Raw genomic sequence first — 14,620 nt, 5'->3', positions numbered from 1 at the left:
AGTCAGTAGACTAACCATTTATTAATTGGTGCCAGGCTTATGCCACCAGGCATTGGTATAATTCTTTATCCTCCTAGTCTAACCCAATAGTTAGCTGATTCTGTGTACCTGGGACCTGGAGGCCAACTCTTCTTGGCATTCCTGACTCTATTCCCATGGCAATCAAATCTTCCTTTGTTTCTGTGGCTCATTTAGTTTCTTTCTTTTTTTTCTGATGATCCAACATATACCATGGTGAAAACTTTGTAAAGGACACTGAACTTCTTGTGATGGGGGCTCAGATATTCTAAACTGATATGCTGGCCTGTACGTGATCTTTACACATTTGTCAAAATGTCGGCTGGTTTTTCTTTCTTCTCTTATATTCCACCTAAGATAAACAGTTCGTCTTCCTCATCATTGTTTAAAAGGCTCTGCCAGTTTTCTTAGCAGTTCAGTAGGGGCAACTAGTTTTTATTTTTTTTTTTTACTAGCTGCCTTTTTCTTGTTATAGATATCGAGACAAAAGTCTATAAGCAGAAGAGAAGCCTGAAATTCTTAATATTCTGCAAAACAAAGCAGTTTTAAACCTTTCTCAAAATGTTTAAATTGTTTTGTTTGTTTACTTATCATTTGTGCACATGTGTGTCAGTGAAACAGAGATGGGTGGAGAGAGAAACAGAGAGAAATGAGGGTAAGGTGCCATGCGTGCATGGAAAAATCAAAGGACCACTTTGAAGGCAGTCAGTACACACTTAGCACCATGTCTTTGAGGTCGAGTCTGTTGTTATTTCTGCCACTATACTGCATATGTGTGCCTCCAGCTGATTCTTCTGTCTCCATCTCCCGTCTAGCTATAGGAATACAGGGGCTGAGTTTATAAACCGAGCCACTGCATCTACCCAGAGTCTTTTTATGTAGGTTCCAGAGATTAAAATCTGGAGGTCATGGTTGTACACAAGAGGATTTAGCCTCCGAGCCATCTTGCCAGACAAAAAATGCTTTCAATCAAACTCTAATAGTCTCGGGGAATTGAAAGAAAATGAAGAGCAAGAAACGGTGCCTACAGTAGCTTCTTTTACCACCTCAAAGTGTTTCAAAGGTCAAATATCAGGTTAATAAGCTCTAAAAGAGGGCACGGGAAGTAATCCATAAAGATGAACATTCCCAGGACTGAGGCATTTAGGGTCTGGATACCAGGAATTGAATTTTATCTTAGAAATCTTTTGGAACTAAAACTTACACTTAGCTATGGATGATGGGAGCCTCTAATCCATCAAATAATAGCTATGAGCACCCACAGATGTTTAAATGAGTAAAGCATGCATTTAAAGAGATCTCCAAGGTGGACCTGTGCGATCTGATGTTCCAAAGTCACTTCTGTGTGATGGCAAGGGAGCAGCCAGGTCTTCACTTCTACTGTCTCAGACAGACACCCTGGTAGTGACTTCTTCCCCTTTCTCATCTATCATCTGCATGCCTATGGATTTCTCTTTCTTGTAATAGGAGGCAGTGTTAAACAATATTTGTGATAAGGGAGTCAGTGTCAATTTTAGCTGGGTAGTCTGAGAAAAGACTCAGAGGAGGGTAACAGAGCTAACCACACAGATACCTGGGGGGAAATGTTTTCTACCAAGGGAAGAACTAGTCAAAGGCCAACAAAAGGAAAAGCAGCAGTAGATGCAGAAACAAGGGACAGAGGTGACAGGTCAAATAAGTACAAATAGCATAGCTTATTTGTACAAGTTGCTTCTATTCCCAGGCTGCTATCTACTTGTCAATGGGCCCTTTCTTTCTGTATCTGCCTTTTCAAATAAAAAAGAAGCTTGAAATGTTCGTGTTAGGAGTCACTACATAGGGATTGATCCAAGAAGGCAAGTTCAACGCCAGACTTTTAATAGAGCTGTTAATGCAACAATTGTTGCCAGATATTCCAAAGGAGGTCAGGGTATAGAAACTTTCAAATATAAGCAGGAGAGAGTGTTTTGTTACAAAATGTGAATAATGCATTAAGATCACTTATAAAAAGAGAGAAATACAAATGGCTAACAGCAAAAAAAAAATTCAATCTTGCTTGTCATCACGCTATAATTTTGTGCTATCTACATAGATTATTTCTGTTTGGTATAGTAAGACTGAAAATTTAACAGTGAACATGGTCAAATGTGTGGAAATGGACATTGTCTTTTACATCACTGGAAATGCAAGTAGCAATTCCACTGGAAAACATTTGGCAGCATCCACAGGTGTCTTGCTGAGCATCTTCTCCACTATTCCAGATGAAGTAATACTCACATTTCTCTGCAAAGCACAAAGACTGGGCCCTCTGAAGCTGTGAGACCTATCTCAGACTCTGCTAGGTAGCTTAATGGTAAGAAACAAAAGGCTAGATCTACCAAATGAGTTCTCCTTTTCAGAAATTTAGTAACACTAGTTGTGAGCATTCTTGAAATGGTTCTTTGATTATTGCTATATAATTAATGGAATGAAAAGTGATTGTTTTTCTCAATGGAAATAAAATACTATGAAAAGACTGTGTGTGTGTGTGTGTGTGTGTGTGTGTGTGTGTATTAGAATAAAGAGATAAAAAAGAAAGATGCTGACAAATCAGATGAGGTAAGTCTAATTCAAAAGAAAATTTTTATTTTGAAAAGTTATTTTTCAAGTGCTCTAAGTTCTGTCTCTATTTTAAATGAATTGACACTAGACTCATAAAAGATTGATTCACTATAGTGCTCATTACAAAAGAACCCCCATATGGAGAATTCTCTAATAGCAAAAAATATTACAGAGAATGGAATTCTGACCAACATTAAAATATTGGTGTGTAAAGACCTATAAAGCAATAAAATATGAAATATGTATTATTTAAAAGGTTTATCATTTTTAAAGGTATTCTGTTTAAGGGATGGGGAGATGGTTCAGCAGTTAAAAACACTTAGAACTCTTCTTGCCAAAGACCCAAGTTCAGTACCAGTACCCACACTGCATAGTTGCCTTTCACCCATCTCTAGGAAATTCAATACTTCCTTTTGGTCTCCATTAACACCAGCACACATATAACATGCATTCATGTAGATACACATACACAAACATAATTAAAAATAAATATAAAACCTTCAAAGAAAACCTATTTTGTTTTAATTTTCTTTTATGTAATTTGTAACTAATATTGGACAAGAGGACTTTTAGTATTTATACCAAAACTGTTTCAGATACACAATCACTTTTTGAGTCATATCAAGGGCAAGGTCTAGGGAGATCCAAATTGTGGAGCATCTAACAAACTGGTCAAAAATGTCAAATCATGAGCAAAATTTAGAAAAGCTTGAGGATATATGGGAATTAAATGCAACATATTTTATGAATTGGATCTGAAACAGTGAAAGAGAATTAGTACTGTAACTCAATTAACAATATTAACATTTTCTTAATACCAGTAAATATGCCAAGATTATGATAAGATACTAACCTCAGGGAAAATTAGATGGGGATAAATCAGAGAAAAATTAGAAAACTAAAGTTGTAAAAATTGTGTTACCTTTGCAATTCTCTAAATCTAAAAACATTTGAACAAACATATATAAAATCATATATATATACATATATATATTACATATATATGATATCATTTACTGAAATTCCAGAAATTCTGTTACTGATCATTTATCCTAAGGAAAAAAAAGATATAGGCAAAAATTTAACTACAAGATATCAATTGAAAGTTACTTAAAGGCATGATGTAAGTAACTATTAAATATTAAAGTTAGAAACATTCTATAACCACTAAAGTTACATTTTAGAAACACAGTCATATGGATACAGATGCTGCCAAGTGATAAAAGATTGATTTGAAAATAGTGTTTTCATAAATCTATAAATTTATTTGCATGTGTAAGCACATGCATGCTCCCACAGGAAAAAAAAAGCAGTCACATGAGGCACACATAAGAAGATCTGTAGACAGCTGGAGACATTTTATTAACAGGGGTTATCACTGGATTTTGAGCTCGCTGCTGATAATTTCCCATCAAAATGGGGCAACAAATGTTTTATTTTCTTTTCTCATCCTTTGATTTTATGATCAAAGCTCTATCTTTTATCCTCTTCTTCTCCGTCTTTTTCCCTCTTTCGCTTTTCTACAGAAAGTTCTGCTGCTGCTCCTATCTGTGAGAGCACCTCAGTTAACCACATGTGCATAACATGAGTGACTTGGTAACTTCTTGGAAACAGTGAAAGACCTTTAACTGCTTTCCCCCAGACTGGAGATTAATGAAACCTGTCGGGAAGTGAGGGCAATCCCAAAGGAGGCCCAGCGACAAAGAAAGTGAAAACGAACAAAACTGAAACCCCACAGAAATAAAGTTGTGGTGAGACGAGCAAAGGCTAGAAACAAAGAGCATGCGTGGGGGTGGAGGAGAATGTGGTACTGTTTGGGGGAGACCAGTCAGGCCTCATCGGTTTTGCCATAGGCAGTCTCACATCTTCCTGAAAGATGATACATAAGCTTAAAGAGCCAGAATATTCAGCTTTAAAACAATTTTACTACGGAATATTATTGTTGAATGGACTACTGAACAGGGAGCTGGGAAGAACGGCAATCCTTTGAACTCTCAGAATAATCACTGGACAAGTGTTCTGCACAAAAATCTACTGAGACAAGACTGCCTAAAATCCATTATCAGCCTTTTCTGTACAAAAATGTTAAAAAAAAAAAAAAAAAAAACTTCTCCAGGGGTAAAACATGGAAAAGAGGATTTCATTCAAAGCCGTCATGTAGCTGTCATGATCACTGCCAGGGTGTCTTGCAGTGAGGACAGAAATGGAGCTCTGCTTTGAACACATCTCAGGCTAAAAGAAAATGTAAGGCTAAAGAACAGGGTAGGTTTCGTGGTGTAAAAAATGACAAGGAAGCGGCAGGTAGAAAGCAGGGTTCTGACTAAGTAGATATATAAGAACTCTGACTGAACATGGGCTTGGAAGATATATCAACACTCAAGGGATGTGAGGGAGGATGAAGAAGTCAGGCAAGTCAAGGATGGTTTGGCATTGAGTCCTTACTAAACTAACTCAGTTTTTATTTTGGCTAGAACCAGATTTTGCCAAAAAGTACACAAATGTGCCTAGAGAACCTTAGTCAGACACCAGCTACCTTTTATGACTATCATCATCCACTTTGAATAGAGCTTCAATGTAGCTGTATGAAAGCCACATTGTACTGGAGGAAGTAGCCATTGTCTACAGGCACTTGGAAGTCCTCCATCTCAAGGACAAAGACAGCCAGAGTTAGCAAACTCTTCTATAAGATGCCAGCTAGATGTGAATGTCAGATAAACAGTGAATAATTGTTTAGCATAAGTACGACCCAAAAGTTGCATGATGACAGAGTTGCATTAACAACTATTATACTTATTATACATCTGAAATTGACATTTAACTGAGTAACTTGTATTTGTCTTGGTCCCCCTATTGGAAATGAGTCCAAATTCTCTGCCTTCAAGGATCAGTCTCATTTACTTCTCCTTTTGCACCTTGGAATGTTACTAGATTTTACTTTCAATGCAGGGGGTCAAACCTAGTACTCTGCATATGCTACTCAAGTGCTCTAAAACTGAGCTACACTTTCAGCCGTAAAATGCTAGTGAGAAAATATTATAAAGAAAACATTTTTGTTAAATAGTATGATGTTTCCAATACCTTAGCTGGTAGATTAAGGAACCAGGGAATAAGGGAGAGAACAGCTCACTCAGACACTGTTCTAGCAAGAAACATGCTATGACTTGTGTTCTAGCAGTCACAGCAAGTTGGTTTTAATGAACTTTTAAACAGAAGTATTGCTTAAAACATTTTTATGTGCAAGAAATATAAAGATGATAAAAACAAGTAACAAGGTAGAAACAAAGCAACAGGCTTATAGCACTCGAGAAGAAAGAACGTATCAGGAAGTTTGGATTTCTTGCTGACTCCCTAATAAAGATTGGTGATGTCCAATGTAATATTTAGAAGTATTGTTCACTGCTGGGGGTACTTTTCATACTCAAACATAAATCATAATACTCATACTATGCAAGCAATGTTCAATGAGTATTGTGCCACAAGGAATATAAATTTCATTAATTCAAAAAACTTTTGGAAATAGTCCTACTGAGGAATAAGAGAGATCAGATAGGTCACTGCTGTCAAAAAAAACCCACCATTGTGTACAAAAATGTATAAGAACCAAGACGAGCCTCATCACAAGGCAAGAAGCATGGCTTCTTAACATTTCTGCCAAGGAAAAAAAACTGTGAATAAATTCTGCTTCCTTGGAGTTGCAAATGCCTGCAGGGATATTACTATAGTTACTCATGTGCTCCTATCATCTATACATTTTATAAATCAAGATATTTGTCAATAACACAAGATATGGATCTAAGGTGCCTTCTTCGGGAATGAAGGATACCAACCCATGCACTTTGCAGCTTTGATTCTACTTGCAACACAGTGAATAAACATGCAACAGATGTTCTGGAATCGGAATGCTATAGATGATAATAAAAGTGTCAAAAAGAAACTTGAAGGCAAATTGACTGCCACCCGTATAGAGAGAGGCAACCCTGACAGAAGAAGTCAGCTGAACAAATATTTGACTTATTGTACTTGTCTCTCTCTGTCTTTGCCCAAGAAGGTATGTTAAGGGTTTATCTGGGTAAATGTACTTTTGCTTGGTGGTCTAGCAAGAACACGCATAATGACGGTGAATTAGCTCTTTCCAGCTGTGTCACATTTTCCTTGAGAAGGAATTAGTTCCTTTAAGAATGGGTAAATCAAATTAAACAATCATTAAATCTTTACCTTGCACTACATCCACAAATACATTCTTCAGATGTGATGTTGAGGACATAGTTTATAAGAAATGTTCAAGTAGACTTTAGAGGTCCTGTCGAACTGTTGAAATTAATTCACTCAAGCATTTGGCAGGGCCTACTATGTACAGATTTCATTTGTATTAAAAATTACAGGTCCTTGGATGAACAAAACAATTCCTGTGGTGAGGAAATACCTAAGGATTTCCTGAGTGTTATCAATAATGGCAAAACTGGAGTAAATCCAAAAGTTCCTTGACAGCACAATGAATAATTAGACTTTATGGCATTCAAGTAATGAAACATTTCTTCATCAACAAAAGGAACTAATTCACCCTAAACAAATCAACATGAATGCACTGTAAAATTCACATTGCTGAAATCACAGACAAATACAAAAAGCACTATTTCATTCATATAAAATTTAAAATTTGGCTAATGGGGCTCATCAAATCCAGTTGGACCAGGACTGAATGAGCATGCTATCAAACCGGACACTGTGGCTGATAATGGGGGCTGACTGAGAAGCCATTGATAAAGGCACTGGGACTTGTTTCTACTGCATGTACTGGCTTTTGGGGACCCTAGTCTATTTGGATGCAAAGCTTCCTAGGCCTATACGTAGGGGGAAGGGCCTTGGACTTCCCACAGGGCAGGGTTTCCTGCCCTCTCTTAAGGAGGGAGGAGGAGGGAAGAGGGTGAGTAGGAGAGCAGGAAGTGAATGGGTGAATGGGAGGAGGGGAGGAAGTATAAATTTTTAATGGAAAAATAAATAAATAAATAAAGGAAAAAAGAAAAAAATAAAATTTAGGAAAATTAAACAATATAATAATGCTTGAAGATGGATCTTACATTGACAAAACTATAAAACAAACCAAACGATCAAGAAGGATACAGTTTAAGAAGAGAGTAAATGGATGCATTTGGCTAGGTGCCTCTGAAGTGCTGGTCATGTCCTGTGTCTTTAAAAAAACAAACTGAAAACTGTATCAAATATTTTATTCATGCAACCACTATTAGAATCCCTGCAGGTTTGTTTCTTGGACTCCCAGCATATACCCAAATCTGCAGATGTTCAAGTCCCATCATGTATTGTTTCTTGACTCCTGATGAGAGGAGAAGTATTTATTATTTACAGTTTATAAAGTTTATAGTTCATATATGCATGTGTTTTATTTTATTAAAAATAAATTTAAAGCCGGGCGGTGGTGGCGCACGCCTTTAATCCCAGCACTCGGGAGGCAGAGGCAGGCGGATCTCTGTGAGTTCGAGGCCAGCCTGGTCTACAAGAGCTAGTTTCAGGACAGGCTTTAAAAAAGCTACAGAGAAACCCTGTCTCGAAAAACCAAAAAAAGAAAAAAGAAAAAATAATAAATTTAAAAATAATTGGAGAGGTTTGTGGTGGTTTGAAAGAAAATGGCCCTCACAGTGAGTGGCATTCATGTGGGAGTAGGTGTGGTCTTGTTGGAGAAAGTATGTGGCTGTAGGGGTGGGGTTTGAGTTCTCCTATGTTCAAGCTAAGCACTGGGTCATAATTCATTTCCTGTTACCTGAGGATCAAGATGTAGAATTCTCAGCTCCTTCTCCAGCACCATGTCTTCTTACATGCTGCCATGTCTCACCATGATGACAATGAACTAAACCTTTGAACTGTAAGCCACCCCAATTAAATGTTTTCCTTTATAAGAGTTTCCATGGTTCTGGTGTTTATTCACAGCAATAGAAAACCCATCTAAGACAGGTTGGGGTGAAGATTCATTGAGTAAAATGCTTATCACACAAGTATGAGCGCAAGCTGAAATTCCTAGCACCTATGTAAAACATCAGATGTTAAGGACCTCCTACACCAATCAGGTGTGGCCATGAGCATCTGTCACACCACCACATGGAGACAGAGACAAGCGGATCCCCAAAGCTTGCTGACCAGCCAGCCTAGTTGAAGCATAGGATCCAGGTTCATGAAAAAAAAAAAAAAAAAAACACTCTGCCTCAAAATATAAAGTGGATACAATAAGAAAAATATTTTTGATATCACAACCTATGTTACCAGCACATACATGTACACACATAATCATACATATGCATGAAATATCACACACACACACACACACACACACACACACACACACACACACTAATGATTAGATAATCCATTAAGAGATAGATTTTCTATTTGAATATTTCAGAAATAGTCTTTAAAAATGCTTTGCAAATTATTTTGCTAAGAAAGAGGTTTCCTTAGGTTTACTAATATTCTGATTTTAAGTGAAAAATTGAGGTGACCACCATTGTCATGGAAATATGGAGAGATGGGATCATCTCTAGAAAAATCTCTGTCCCCATTCAAATTTGGCTTTGTGTAGTCACATCTTCTTAGAAAAGAAACCTGAACTTCTAGGTGCATAAATTTAAACTAAAGACAATGAGTCAACGGAAATGCCATCTGCCTTCACATGACTAGTCTATTATCTGAGAATAATCAGCTGAATGTCAAACAAAATGAGGCATAAGGCTGCGTGGATGAGATGATACCCCCATTACACAGATGATGAGCCTTCGATGCAGACACGAGTCATATTCAAGTATAATATTGAGGTATCTTGCATTTTGATTAGAGTGCTTCATTCATAGACTAAATTTGCATGTGTCGTAAACAGTAGAAAATATTTTTTAAACATTTAAGTGGATTTAACAGCAATAAGTTTGTAAAACCGATAAAAAAAAAAAAAAAGGAAAAGACAGTTGGTGTCTGGCCTCAGACCTTGAAATATCTCTATAGAAAAGGTTGGAACAGATGTTTCACATGCCTGGAGAAGGCTAAGCAAGAGAGTAAATGGATAGGTAGATGTGCCTATTGATACCATGATTTGATAAATACATATGCAAAATATTCAGAAGGATATGCAATAACAGTTAACAAAGGTTTACTTCTGATAACTGACATCAGAGGAGAGTGAGCCATGACATGCTTATCTTTCATGTTTTATACAGCACTTTTTCACACTGGGACTATATTCCTTTTTACAACATAAATTATTAGGAAAAGTTTTAATGGGAAATAGTTTAGTGACATGCTATCATGGGCCTGCTGTCAAATCGCTAACACTGCTCGTGCTTTTATATTTTCATATTTCTTTTTAAAGTAAACACAACTTTTAGAGATGAAATTTTGAATGGTTATCTTTGAAGAGCTCTGACATGATTATTTCAGATCTAATAAACAGAAATTTGTCAGTAACCTCAAAATCTCCAGCCAGAGTGGGAATTTCTCTTTGCTTGCTGTGGTCATCTCAGAGAAAGCTTGGTACAGGTAGACGATCCATTTTACAAAATTATCAAACAAATTTGTAAATTTTTGACTAATGATGCCACCCCTGCTATTAATTGTTTCACTGATACAGGTTCCACTGGGTTAATATTGTAAATATCTTTTTATAATATTAACAAGTAGTTCCTCTTGTCCCAAACTATGCTTGATTCCTCTCCATAGATACACATCTATGTAATTTTTCTTCAGATTTGACTGCTCCAAAATGATTCTCCAAAACAACCCCAAAGCTAAAACCTTATGCACCATGCATGAGTCTGGCAGAGCTGGAGTTCGCTGGGGCAGGAAATCCAAAGAGCAGAATGCACAGTAGTAAAGGTTTTCTCAACATGACTTCAGATCCACTCTTAAGGTAGGGTCTGGAACCCTGTCTAAAGGGACAGAGGGAGCCTCCAGAATTAATAGTCATATCGAGACTGCAAATATTTGGTTGGCCTAGACTTCTGCTATGCAATTCTTATAGCACTCATGTCCAGAAGGAAACTTCCAGTCACACCATGGGTTTCCTTCTCTGTATTAGCATCATTGTTCTGATACTGAACCTGTTATCGCTATTTGTAGTGTGGAGCTGCGGGCTGCGTTCCCGCCGCCCAGCTTTCTGCCTCCTGGCTAGCTTAACACGCGAAATAACATCACACAAATTGTATTCTTTTAAACACCACCTGGCCCATTATTTTCAGCCTCTTACTCACATCTTGATTAACCCATATCTAATAATCTGTGTAGCACCACGAAGTGGTGCCTTACCATTTAGTTTCTAGCATACGTCCATCTTGGGCTGGAGCTTCATCGCATCTCTCTCTCTGAGCAGAGGCATGGCAGTCTGTCTAACTTAGGAGAGGCGTGGCATCTGACTAAGCTACACCTTCTTCCTCACTTCCTCACTTCCTTCTTCCTGTTCTGTCTACTCCACCCACCTATGTTCTAACCTATTAGGCCAAGCAGTTTTCTTTATTAATTAGCCAATGAAATCAACAGATTGATAGAAGACCCGCCTCCATCAGCTATTAACCTGGTATCTCAGCATTTGCAAATAAACTTTTATCCATAAGCTTTGTCACAGGAAAGCATTGTTTAGTTGAAACTGATGGTTTAGCTAGATTAAATAAATCTCCTTCATAGGACAGGAAGTTCAGAATAGTCAGGAAGCTTAGCACCAACAGAAGCCCACTAAACTAAATCTAAGTGCTGCCTTCTCCCTTCTCCTATGTGCTTTATTTGCATTGCTTTTTCTTTGCCAATAATTTTATTTTTCTACGTACAAAAGATGGTGTCTGTAGTTGGGTGTTTTGTGTTGCTGTAACAAAATCTTGAAAGCTGGGTATTTCATTAAAAAAAGAAAATGTTTACGGGCTCACAATTCTAGTGGCTGTAAGTTTAACATGACACATGTATCTTGGAAAGCATCTCTGGCTGTTGCACAATATGGTAAAGAAGGTAAAAGGGAAATACCCACAGGCAGAAGGGACCAATCCAAAGTGCAAGCATGGTTGTGAAAGCACCTACACTCCCTAGAAAAGAACTTCCTCTGCCATTATTCTCTCTGGACAATGGCATTCCCATAGCCTAATTCTCTGGCACTATACCTTTTAAAGATTCCATCCACACTGCACAGTTTTTACTGCACCTCTCTTAAAATAGCCACCACGTCTTTGCTCACCACAAGCCCATCTAGAGAAAAAATTGTGTCTACCAGGAAACTGTGCTAAAGTTGTTCATTTTTGCCTAGAATTACTATTTAAGCTCTCTCAGGTTTTACGTGGATTTAACTAGCACACATTAAAGTGCCAATTTGTTGTAAGGAGGGCTATTTGCTTGTTTTCCTGGATGTTCAGACTCCCAAAATAATCACACAGAAACTATATTATTTAAATTATTGCTTGACCAATTACTTAAGCATATTACTAGCTAGCTCTTACATCTAGAATTAACCCATCTCCATTATTTTATATTTTATCATGAGGATCATGGCCTACTGCCAAGGTTTAAACATGTCTGTCTCTAGAAGGAGCTCCATGGCTTCTCCTGATTCCACCTCCTTTCTTCCAACATTCAGTTTAGTTTTTCCCGACTAGTTAAGTTCTGCCCTGCTATAGGTCCAAAGCAGTCTTTTATTAACCAATGGTATTCACAGCATACAGAGGGGAATCCCACATCAGACCTTTATAAATACTTAGTTTTCCTTCTCTAGCTATGACTTCAAGCTTTACATTCACTTCCAACCTTGAGAACATGTATCTTAGTCAGGAATGATACTTGGTAATACACAGCAGAAAGTTCAGTGCATTTTACTAGGCACACCTTAAATAATTCTTTTTAAAATTCATCCTTGAGTAATCAACCGTGGTTTTCCAATAAGATATGATATGTCATAAACCCAAGCCAATGATTTAATGTGGTATTATCCACTTGCCCAAGTTTAAACTAGTGAATCCCTCCTCTTGAAGGACGATGCCCAGACAAGCACAGTAAGTACAGCTCTGGATCTTATTGCAATACACAATTTTAGGCTTACCACATATCTGCTGAACTGGGAACTCTAGGAGTTGGAACCCTACAATAGTAATAAGCTTTCCAGGTGACTCATGCATATTAACCATGAGAAAAAACTTTAAGCCACTCTCTTTAAATGACCTGTATTACAAGGGGGGAAGAGGAATCTAGGACATTGATAAGAACCAAATTCCTCATTAATATACCTGCATATGTATTTTTAAGTCTTGATAGATTAATCATTTGGCCTGGGATGTAAAATTAATGAAGATGCTTGCAATTCAGCAGCCCTTAAGCATTATATTATTTTTGATTTAGAAAAAAGCAAATTTTCATTTTGCAGGTGAAAAGTATTACAATAGTATTAGAATGATTTTTTTTCTGCCATTGAATGCTCTAATTATACCAATCTCTCTGTAATCACAGCACTGAGAAATCATACTCTGATAATGACTGAGAAGGCATTTAATGAGGTCATCTAATTCAAGAATTTAAATTGAAATTTTAGAGAAAGATCTTACATACTAGTTCCCCCAATCTCTAACCCTTTCTCTTCCCATGGTTTGGTAACTTGTGACCAATCAATGACTGAAATATTAAACAGAAAATCACAGAAGCAAGTAAGTCTTAAGTTTTAATTTTTACATCTTCTTAATGAGTATAGTAAAACTCTCTTAACATCCATTGTCCAGCACACTCATGCTATACTAGCCACCTGCCTGTGAATCACTTAGTAGCTCTCTCCTTATCACATCCATTCTGGCAGTAGTGTGATGCTTATGCCCAAGGGACCCTAATCAACTGACTTCAAGACACACTGTACATACCTATGTAATTCTGTAATTCTCCTGAATTTATCTCGCCATGTAGGCACTCCTGCAGTTTCTATCATCACAAAAAGAGTGAGAATATTACAAAATACTTTGAAAGCAAAAAAAGATGACACTCATATTTTTATTGGAGTTTATTGCCTTAGTTGTTCTATATTATTGTTAGTTTTATTGCTATCTCCTACCATAACTATTTATAAATTAAATTTTACTATAGAAATGGAAGTATAAGGAAGACACAGCATGTGTAGAGTTAATTACCATATGAAGTGTCAGCATCTACTAATGTCCCCCATGGATAGAGAGAATAACTGTATTAATTGGTGTATCATAGAATAATCCACTTATTTATCTTTCATTTGTTCTTCATCTTTCTCACCTCATTATTCTTCCTTGGGCTGGAACTCCTGAGGACTTCAGCATGTGATAAATGCTTGTTAACACGAAAAAAAAATCAATTACTGTCTATTTGATGGCCTTTTCCTCCATTTCCTTTACCTATATGTCTTTGCATGCTTCACAGACCCCCTCGCTGAGTCTTTACAGATTAATATTGTCCAGGAATTAATAAAGCCAATTATGGAAGAAAAAACCAATTTGAATTACTGAGGATATTAACAAAACTTCTACAAGACTTTAAAAACCTATGTTTAGATAGTTGTAGGCCTAATCAAGCTTCCTGCAGACAAATGACCCATTTTCAAAATAGGCTCATTTAAATTACATTATTCTGAAGGAGGGATTTAAGTATGCTGTCATTTATAAAGAAAATAAATTACTTCTTTGATTAGAAAGGAGAAAGATATTGTAAATCAAGCAGGGGGACATAGTCCCTTCAACATAAGTCTGTCTGTATATGCAATATAAAAAGAAAAAAACTTAGTCCTGTTTGTGAGATTGCAATATATCAACAAATATTATTGTTATATATTTATAGACTATATAAGTACATAGAGAGTCACTGCCAAGTTTTCTGGCATAAAGTTCTTAAAACCCTTAGAATCATTGAAGTGTTGTATCTTTGTGATACTAATGAGTTGGCTGGTGGCTTGGTCTCTGGGTCAGCCTCAGGATGCAGGCTGGTTGCCAGGGCAACCAACCATGTGCGTTGGGAGTTGGAACTTGCAGCCTCACCCCTCCCTCAG

Source organism: Arvicola amphibius, chromosome 10 (assembly GCF_903992535.2).
Source record: "Arvicola amphibius chromosome 10, mArvAmp1.2, whole genome shotgun sequence".
In the NCBI taxonomy this organism is placed as follows: domain Eukaryota; kingdom Metazoa; phylum Chordata; class Mammalia; order Rodentia; family Cricetidae; genus Arvicola; species Arvicola amphibius.
The sequence above is the reverse complement of the archived record's forward strand: the minus strand, read 5'-3'. Positions refer to the sequence as shown.